The sequence below is a fragment of the Triticum dicoccoides genome, chromosome 2B (genome assembly GCF_002162155.2).
Source record: "Triticum dicoccoides isolate Atlit2015 ecotype Zavitan chromosome 2B, WEW_v2.0, whole genome shotgun sequence".
Lineage (NCBI taxonomy): Eukaryota > Viridiplantae > Streptophyta > Magnoliopsida > Poales > Poaceae > Triticum > Triticum dicoccoides.
Genome location: NC_041383.1, coordinates 16,448,381 through 16,457,018, shown reverse-complemented (window position 1 = coordinate 16,457,018; position 8,638 = coordinate 16,448,381). Strand labels below are relative to the sequence as shown.

Sequence of the window (8,638 nt, the reverse complement as noted above, 5' to 3'; positions counted from 1 at the left end):
ACGGCAAAATTCAAACATAGTCGTTCCCGCGCCCAAAATAGACGCCACAATCCGGCGATCAAGCGGCGATCAGCGGCCGGATGAGTTAAATGTTCGGCATACAAAAAAGCGGGCGGTCTCGGCACCGCGACGGAATCGCGCATCAGGCGGCGAGGTCGGCTTCCGGCGTCGCCGGAGTCGGCGTGCGCGGGCTTGACGGGGCCTCGTGCTCTGTGCTTGGCGGCGTGGCTTCTGTGCTGCGGGCAGTGTCGGCATCATCAACGGTCGGGCTTGGCGGCGGCGGCGGCGTGTGCGTGGGCGTCGTGGGCGTGGGCGGCGTCGCCGAGGGAAGCTGGTCCGGGATGAGGCCAACATGCACCCTGTACCACGCCTTGACCGCCTCGTCGGTGCTCTGGAGCATGTCCGCCCCGCCGAGCAGGAAAACCAGGTCGGTGTTCCTCTTCTTCGCGGTGACGTTGGTCCGGAGTAGGTCGAGCTTGACGACGCTGGTCGACATCAACGCCGACCAACGCGCCTCGGTCTTCTCTTCACGAAGGGCGGCCCGGACCCGTGCGTCGGCGAGGCAGTGCTGGATGGACTCCTGCACGCGAGTTGTGGCCGCGTCGGCGTGTTTCCCCTTCTTGGCACCTTTGTTGCCGTCCGGCCGCCCATCTGACGCGCCCGGAGTCGGCGCGTCAGGCTTGTAGGTCTCCTTGGCCTTCTCGATGGTACACCGGACTTCCGCCCACTTGTCGCACTTGTCGATGCGTTTGTAGACGTGGAGGTACTTGAACTCGGCGTCGCTGTTGCCCTGCCGGTACAGGCCGAACATGCGCAGCAACTGCGCGGGGACGAACAAACAGTCGGCTTGTGAACGGCGAAAAGAGGCGGGTGAACGACGTGGCATACCTGATCCTCCATGCCGGCGCCGCTCTCCGGGCGACAGGCGACCTCCTCGATGATCTTGTGCCATTTGTTGCACGCCCCTGGATATGCCCCCAATGGTTCGCCATCGCCTTCGCCCCGCGCTGCATGTAGACGCCTTTGAAGTAGGGGTCGACGAGCTTGCGCTCGTCGAACTCGGCCTTGATGCGCGCCCAGTACGTCTCGAGGCTCTGGTGCACGCCGGTGGTCGGGTCGAGGCAGATGACTTTCCATGCCTCGGCGAGGCATTCCTCCTCTTTGGACACCCAGATGTGCGGCTCTGGCCTGGCCGGCGCCTTCTTCTTCTTGCAGCCCCTCGCCGGCTCCTCCTCGTCCTCCTCGTCCTGCTCCTCCGTTCCTCGTCGCCGTAGACGTAGTCGAGCTCGCCCTTCATGCCGCCGTTGAGATCCACTGCCTCGTCCGCGGTGAACCCGAGGGACGCGGCGGCCGCGGCCGAACCTTCCGCGATGATCTCGTCCATGTCGGCCTCGGTCTCGTCGGCGCCGACGCGGTGAGAGAAGGGCAGCGCGCAACGGCGAAGAGGGGGCGTCGGGGAGGACGCGTACACGGGCGGCGAGTAGTTGTATGGAGGGTACTGCACGCCGGCGAAGGTGGGCGAGGGCGTGCGCTGGGCCGGGTGGCCATGGGGGAAGGCGACGTTGAACCCACCGTGTGCGTCCCCATCGGCGTAGCCAGGCGACCCCCAGGGCGCGTACTGCGCGTGGTTGCCGGGGGGATTCATCATCCCCGCGCGAGCCGCCTCGGCCTCGGCCTGGTCAGCGGCAGCGGCGCCCGCAGCCACGCGCGCCGCGTTGTCACGGGCCTTCTTGGCGAGGGCCCTGTTCCGCCGGTCGATGGTGACGGCCTCCCGTTGCTGTACTTCCACCCTCCAGTTGGCGTTCGACATGCCCGGCGGTTTGGACGGCGGCGCCCTCGGCTTCCTCTGCTTCGGCGTGGCGACGGAGGTGGTAGCGGTGGCCGCGGCACGGGGGATGGCATACTTCTTCGGCGGCATGACGGGCGGCTGAGAGGCGAGCGGGAGGGAGAATGGCGGGAGGAAAGGGGCAAATGGGAGGGAAGTGGGGGAAAATTGAGGAAGAAACGGCGGGAAGAGGCGCTCGACTCGCCGACAGGGCGGACCCACACGCCCCTTTTCGCTTGTGCCGGCGCCCCAGGCGCCCCCCAGGGCGCCGGGTTCTGCCTGGGTCCGCCGGCACCAATTTCGGCCCGAGCCGGCGAAAAACGGGCTTCTGGGGGAGGGGGGGGCGACTGGGCCGTTTTTTCGGCACCGGCGCGGAAAAAACGCCTGGAAAGGGCCTGTTGGGGGCGCGGCTGAAGATGCTCTAAGCAGACAACCCAAACACGAACTGACTACAAAAAGTGGACCACGATGGCTTATCAAAGTGGAAAACAACACCCATACAAGGTTCCATCTCATATAGAGTATTTTGGAGCACTGGTTTCTTTTTTGCCATGACTTCCACAAATGTGATTTCGTGATGAAATCTCACAAGCTCTTAGAACATTTGTCATATAAAAATGCAGATTTTTTTGAACATTTTAAAAATGTTTTTCGAGTTGCTGTTCATCCCGAGCTCATTTGAGCTCGGGGTGTAGAAAGGGACTTCCGCAAATATCTCCATTGGTACCCCCCTCCTGCTTAGCCACTTCTTATTTAGAGTTTCAGAACAATAATCTAGCATAATAAACACTTGTTAGAGCCAAACCTCCCAGCTCTCGGCATAGTGAAATCGAAACAAATGAACAACCATGCTGAATAAACAGGTTCAAGAGAAAAGAAATATGCCCGTTCCACCCCATCGCTGCCCTGCGCGATCCTGATTACAAGTTCAAAATGGATTAGTCAAGGTCACACCCGAAAATCCAAAGCAGAGGCATTCTTGCTTTAGATGATCTCTACTAAGATTAAATTGAAAGCCTATAGTTATTTCTTTTGTACTTGTATTTGTTAGCATCTCACTAGTAGAAAAGGGGCCAATGGTCCAGCCCGGTCCAGCCCATTAGTCCCGGTTCAATCCAGAACCGGGACCAATGGGGGCATTGGACCCAGTTCGTGAGCCCCAGGGGCCGGCCGGGCCACGTGGGCCATTGGTCCTGGTTCGTCTGGACCTATTGGTCCCGGTTGGTGGGACAAACCGGGACCAATGTGCCTCGCTCCTGGCCCACCATCATTGGTCCCGGTTGATGACCTGAACCGGGACTAAAGGGTTGGTCCTTGTTGCGGTCAAAGTTTAGTCCCACCTCGCCAACCGGAGGGGAATCAGACCGGTTTATAAGCCCCTCCCTCTCTGTCTTATTGAGCTCCTCTGAAAATGAAAATAGATGCTCTTATATAGGGAATTTAGGCTAAATTCATACGAATTTCTCTTGAAATTTGTTATGAATTTAATTTGAATTTCCTCTATAAGCGCATCTATGCTCATTTCTGAGTAGCTTTTTATATAGTTTTTTTTTCTTTTCTGCTATATTTATTTTTTTCTTTTTATTTCTGAGTTGTAATAAGTCATTAAAAATAAGCATCTATGCTCATTTTTTAGTAAAGTTAATCATAACTATTTTTTCTTCTATTTATTTTTGAATTATAATAAGTCATTAAAAATAAGCATCTATGCTCCTTTTTTAGTACAATTAATCACAACTATTTTTTGCTTCAATTCATTTTTGAGTAGTTTTTTATATAGTTTTTTTTCTTTTCTGCTATATTTATTATTTTCTTTTTATTTCTGAGTTGTAATAAGTCATTAAAAATAAGCATCTATGCTCCTTTTTTAGTACAGTTAATCACAACTATTTTTTGCTTCAATTCATTTCTGAGTAGTTTTCTATATAGTTTTTTTTCTTTTCAGCTATATTTTTTTTATTTCTCAGTTGTAATAAGTCATTAAAAATAAAAAAGAGGCGCAATGCTTGTTAATTTGCTTCAAGCCTTTCGGAATAGTGTCAACTGCACTGCACATAGCCACCAATGTGCAGCATGCGTTTTCGTGCGTAGGAGCAGCTTAACTCGAGAACACCCAGAGCAGGTAACCTCCCAAGGTTGTCTAGATCCTCCTGTCGCATTTAGTTGGTGCTCCTTCATCAGCTTCTCCAGCCCATTAGCTGATAGTTCCTTTAGCCGTTGTATTGCCTCTCTTTCCACGGGGTCAATGTCCTTTGTATTTTGGGCTGCGATAAGGCCGTCCTGCCCAAAATCTTTCATCCGCTCCTACAACAAGCATGTCATTAGTTAGGTTTAAGCTCGCCTATTGGCGAGACGAAATCGTGACACCTTAAAAGGGTAGTAAAGGTTAATTTTTATTACTTGCTTTTTCTTAACTTACAACAAGAAATCAAGAAATGAAATTAAGATTTTTTTTTGGGGTTTTTGTACACTAACTCTTACCTGCTCAGGATGCTGGTTGTTGAAAACTATGATGTCTGCTAGCGAATGGGCCGGGGAGCAGACCAAGTCTGCCAAGTAGGCGTTTATGCTCAGCTTGAACTCTGCCTGCATTGAAATCCCCTCGTTGGAGCTGATATCATCCAACAGAGCCGTCGGATTGGTGACATGCAGGTTGTCGACCACCACACCCCGTGTTTCCTTCAACAAAATTGAACATATAAACCTAGCTAGACAACCCGCATAACCAGAGGCATCGAGCGCGCCTGATGTTTTTGACCGCACGATCCAGTTACTGGTGTAGCGACAGTGTATTTTTTGGCTGCTGGCGTCTGGTCAGCCGTCGGTTTTTCTTTACGTTCGTGGTTGCTTCAACAGTCGATGGCGGGTGGACCTGGTTACCTGTTCCATCGAAAGAACAAGGTGAGTTTCGGTGCGATCGGATTACTCACGGAGATGAAAATATCTCAACTCCTCCTCGATTCCTTTCACTCCCCCACGACCCCGCCGCCGCCTCCTCTCCTGCTGCCGCCGCCGCGCCACCACAGCCACCTCCTCTCATCTCTGCCTTCTCTCCTGCTGCCCCCGCCGCGCCACCGCAGATGCCTCCTCTCATCTCTGCCTCTCCTGTTGCCCCCGCCGCCCCAGGGCCTCGCCTCGCCCTCAAGTGCACCGTCGACCTCCCAGACCTTGTTCTCCGCCTCGTCGCACTGACCACCTTGAGCTCGAGCCAAGGAGCGGCCCGTGTCGCGTGGTGGCCAGATGCGGCGGCCCCATGCTCAAGCGCGGTGCTGGTGAACGCGAGGAGCAGCAGCCACTGAAGGACGCGGTGGTCCGTGCCGTCGCCGTCGCCGTCGTCTTCGGGCAGAAGGTCAAGCCAAGATGAATCAACAACACTACAACTGAAACGACCATAGGTCCTGGAGCCTCTCATTCCCTTCCTCCATTCTCATTCTCTTGATTTAATCCCCAAAATCTTATCTTTGTTTGTTCTATGCCTACAAGGTGTTCGATAAAAGCAAAATGGTGGATCTATCACTTCTCTCCTCGTTCGGTCAGAAGGAGCAGCGAGACGGGAGCTGCGGAGAGCCGAGTCAGGGACAAGAAGCAGCAGGGACCGGGCTTCCGCTGCAGTGGAGTGGAGCTGCAGGGAGAGGAAGGAAGCACCAGAATTGTTAATTTGCTTGGGCACTCACCTGGGATGTAGATCTCTGGTTCCAGAGGCCGGATCACCCCTTTCCTCTGAACCTTGTTCTGGAGCAAGAGCTGCAACAGAAGATGGGATGAATTAACACATGTTTCTTTCTGATGCAGGTGAAGGATGTCTGTGTGTGATGTGTTGTGCTTGGTGTGCAGTAGTACCAGGGCTCCTATCGCTGCCAGTACCCCGACAGTGAGGGCCATGGCGCTGGTCGACCTGCTGTTCTCAATCTTTCAGAACTCCAGCTTCGTCGCTTGGTGCTTCTCGGTGGGTTGCTCGTCGGGGTACTCCACCTCGACTTCATGGTGGAGTAGTACCATATCCTGAATCGTGGGAGCAAAGCAAACATTTAGCTCATCATGGTCCAAGTAAGCCAGATTCTTTTAATTTATTCTACAAGCCTGTTTATGATTGAGATACGGTGTTGGAAAGCAATGTGAGATGTAGAAGTACATGTTGGTCATTAAACTGTCAATCTACTACAACATTAATAAGTCTCTGCGCGTGAAATTTGGTGCTGCCAGATTCTCAGTTGATTATGTCAAAAATGATAAATGAAACTATTAGTCTTGAGATCTTTGCCTCTTAACATTCTGTGATTCTCTTCTCTGATAAGAAAACATAGGTCACAGAGGCAGGAAAAAACAGAGTAGTGCTTCTCTTATATTGTTTGTACAAGAATAATTTCTATAGTTATATGCAATACATGGGATATAACGACGATGAAAGATAATAAGTCTCACCTGCTCATTGTGCATAGGCCATTCTCTGTTCAGAGTCGGGGACAAGAAGCAGCAGGGACCGGGCTCCTGCTGTAGTGGAGTGGAGCTGCAGGGAGAGGAAGGAAGCCGGTGACAGAAGAAAAGAAGTTGCCGGCTCTGGTTCATCATGGAGAAACAGCTGCTCGCCCTCCTCCGCCTCGTCTTCCCTAACCATGGATTCGTGGTACGTCTCATGTTCTCTATCCAGCATCTACTAAGCAGCTCCTAGCAATTTGGACCTTGAACTTGTGAAAAAGAAGTGCTCGAGGCTATTATTTTGACAGTTTGTAGTTCTACTCTCTCCATCTACTTATGTCTTTTACATTATCATCTTTTGTTTTGTTTTGTCCTTTCAGTACCAAATTATGTAGCTTGCTTCTGATCCATGTGCTCATCACCTCCGTTCCCATGTCTTATTTTTTTCAGAGACAATGCCAACGAATTGTCGGTCACGGGTACTGAGTCCCTCTCATGTGAGGTAATTTTAACTTCTCAGTTGGATATTAGTCAACATCCTAAAGTTAGGAATGTTCAGTATCCCCATATCTAATTTATCTTCTTGGTTACCCTTGCTCCATGTTCCTCTGCTCCCCCCTTACGTGTCGACAATGGAGGCTTTACATCATAGTGCGAGGCAGTGGTGCCTGCAATAATGACGAGGAAGAGCTGCATCCACTAGGTCTCTTCTCCATGGTGGTTGTGTTCCCAAGCCCATGTGAACTTTTTATCTTTTTTATTTCTTCACTTCCACTTCTCCACTTTTCTAAGCCAAGAACCGTCTTCACTTTTCTGGTTGCTGCTGCTCCAAATCCAAATAATTGTTTCGTTATCCATGGTGCTTCTCCTTATCCTTACCCTTACGAAGCCTTTTATCCCAAACAAGTTGGGGTAGGCTAGATATGAAACCCTTTCACGAGGACTTCCCAGGAGGTCACCCATCCTAGTACTACTCTCGTCCAAATGGATTTCATACCCAAAAGACTGGCTAGTTTTTACGTTGGCTCGCCAAGCCTATCACAACCCTTAGATATGAAACCCTTTCATGAGGACTTCCCAGGAGGTCACCCATCCTAGTACTACTCCCGCTCAAATGGGTTTGATACCTATGGGACTGGCTAGTTTTTACGTTGGCTCGCGAAGCCTATCACAACCCTCCTCCTTTACCCGGGCTTGGGACCGGCCATGCCTAGAAGACATAGGCGGAGTTATCCATGGTGCTTCTCAATGTTCAAAAAAAAAAAAACAGAAAGCTTAAGCAGAGCAGAAGGCCACAACTCAGAGCAATGGGTGCTTAAGCGTAAGCGCGTTTAAGCATTTTTTTAAATTGGCCAGAATTTGACTGTTTCTGAGTAACATGCAAGGAAAATAGGGAACTTCTCTCTCTTCTACTGATGCAGTAGCACCATCATCATTACTAGCATTATCTCCTTTGTAAATTGGAGTTGTTATTTTTTCTTGGAAGTGAAGTTATTACCTTTGTTTCTTTTAATGCCATGTTAAACCTGATGCACCTTCTAGCCCTTGATGTCTTTGTTAGTAAGTGTAGTCCATATTTTTTGCAAATGATGTCTCCATCGGGTATGAGTGTTTTCTTTTGCCATTTGCCAATTATACTTGCCCCCTTTTGCTACTCAAATGCCAATGATGAATTAAAAAAATAAGATGCACTGGATATGGGTCTATACAGTACCTAAAGGATGTAATAGTTTTCCATTGGTTCAAAGTGATGTGATTATATTGTGATTTTCAGAATTGCTACTCCAATTTTGTTTACCATTCATAGAACAACACTCTGCTGGTCTTGCTATTCGCCATTTTCCTCCCCACTATAGTGTTGCCACTCAGTGATGCCTCGGCAAGAAGACCAATCGCAGGGAGATGCGCCATGGCATGTCCTGAAGAGGCAATCAGGTGCTCTCTCTTCTCTTCTTACTTTCTCAAGTAGAGTATGAAATTGCTTTTATTCCGTGGTTTTGAAAATTTCTAGCTTGCTACTCAACAATTTTTATTGCCCTAGCCCCTAGCCCACCTCAGAATTTCTGATGCTTATGTCAAAATATCAAACAATTTCTTATTTGTTTGTAAACTCAATCGAGTAATACAATGACCATTATTTCTTAATCATTCTTGGGTCTAAATGAGAAACCTTCATGCTGTGTTTCCTACATTCCCAATCTGTTTAACAATCCTTGAGAAAGGCTTGACGGACGAGACGATTTTTTTCTTTGCCATCTACGTGTGCTATCAATTACCACTGTTCGATCATTTTACTGTTGCTTCCTTTGCCTCTCTATCGGTTGTTGGGTTGTCTGTTTTTTTTACACGCGCTAGCAGTTACTGGCCCATGCATGTCTTGGTGCCTACTATGTGTTC

At 50.0% G+C, this 8,638-nt stretch overlaps 1 protein-coding gene and 1 long non-coding RNA gene across 9 annotated transcripts in view; one reads left to right on the top strand and one right to left on the bottom strand.

The window, feature by feature from the left end:
* Positions 1-3,828: 3,828 nt before the first annotated feature.
* LOC119361789 (disease resistance protein PIK6-NP-like) overlaps positions 3,829-8,638 on the bottom strand; it is a 19,051-nt gene continuing 14,241 nt past the window's right edge. For both annotated transcript variants that reach the window (XM_037626940.1, XM_037626941.1), the window contains 5 exons: positions 6,248-6,332; positions 5,666-5,827; positions 5,500-5,569; positions 4,307-4,705; positions 3,829-4,129 (listed from right to left, as the gene is read on the bottom strand). The gene's annotated coding sequence lies outside the window, so the exon portion shown is untranslated. The remainder of the gene's footprint in view (positions 4,130-4,306; positions 4,706-5,499; positions 5,570-5,665; positions 5,828-6,247; positions 6,333-8,638) is intronic.
* LOC119361790 overlaps positions 4,733-8,638 on the top strand; it is a 6,661-nt gene continuing 2,755 nt past the window's right edge. Inside the window, exons 1-5 of one of the 7 annotated variants that reach the window (XR_005172965.1) lie at positions 4,733-5,220; positions 5,309-5,872; positions 6,265-6,449; positions 6,692-6,944; positions 8,016-8,176. This is a non-coding gene — a long non-coding RNA (uncharacterized LOC119361790). Of the gene's footprint in view, positions 5,873-6,264; positions 6,450-6,691; positions 6,945-8,015; positions 8,177-8,638 lie in introns of all 7 variants that reach the window. The other 6 variants (XR_005172966.1, XR_005172967.1, XR_005172969.1 and 3 more) reach the window with 6 other exon arrangements.